The sequence below is a fragment of the Limulus polyphemus genome, unplaced genomic scaffold (genome assembly GCF_000517525.1).
Source record: "Limulus polyphemus unplaced genomic scaffold, Limulus_polyphemus-2.1.2 Scaffold100820, whole genome shotgun sequence".
Classification (NCBI taxonomy): Eukaryota; Metazoa; Arthropoda; class Merostomata; order Xiphosura; family Limulidae; genus Limulus; species Limulus polyphemus.
Window position 1 is genome coordinate 995 of NW_013766416.1, and position 762 is coordinate 1,756.

General features: G+C 33.1%; 1 non-coding gene across 1 annotated transcript; it reads right to left on the reverse strand.

Moving 5' to 3' along the window:
- Window positions 1-380: 380 nt before the first annotated feature.
- Trnav-aac lies at window positions 381-453 on the reverse strand. The gene has a single exon. It is a non-coding gene; the product is annotated as a tRNA-Val (tRNA).
- Window positions 454-762: the final 309 nt, after the last annotated feature.

A 762-nucleotide genomic window follows, 5' to 3' on the forward strand; every position in this document is an offset into this window, starting at 1 on the left:
CACCCGGAAGTTCCCAGGTTCAAATCCTTGCAGGCACAAAATTTCATTATATATCATGAAAGATGACAATATTATTTAATACCCCTGATTGAAGTTTCGTTTCTTTCACGTAATTCTATATGTTCAACTCACAATTTACAACTCCAAGCAAACCTAATTTGAGTCTCGTAGACAATAAGATTATTATTCCTTTGTGTTTTTCATGGTTTTAATTTTCTCTGAGTTTTTGACACATACATAAAGAGACTATGCTTATACATTCATAAATTTTATATATTGGAAAAAACTACACGCGAAAGTCACTAACTGAACAAGAAATAAGAAGACAAAAACACGTCCAAGGCAGCTGAACGCGCTAACCCCTAAAAAAGTAATTCCTTTGTGCCTGCCAGGGCTTGAACCTGGGACCTTCCGCGTGTTAGGCGGATGTGATAGCCACTACACCACAAGCACTTATTTCATATTTTTGTCTAATTCTGATAATTTCGTAATCTATACCAATGTAACTTTTGAAACTTTCAACGTATTTAGTGTATTTGAAAGCCTTATAGTAGTGTAAAAAAACTACATATCAAGGATAGATTTTGGTATATGTTTGTTGTACAACAAATACAACAATCATTACTCCTTCAACCATTTTACAACTTAAGGATTAGCAGTCATTATTGTAAGTCATTATTAGGAGTTAATGCTTAGTGACTAGGTCTGTAAGTATAACACAAGAATATCAACTTACCTCAATTTAAAAATACTAATTCCAAG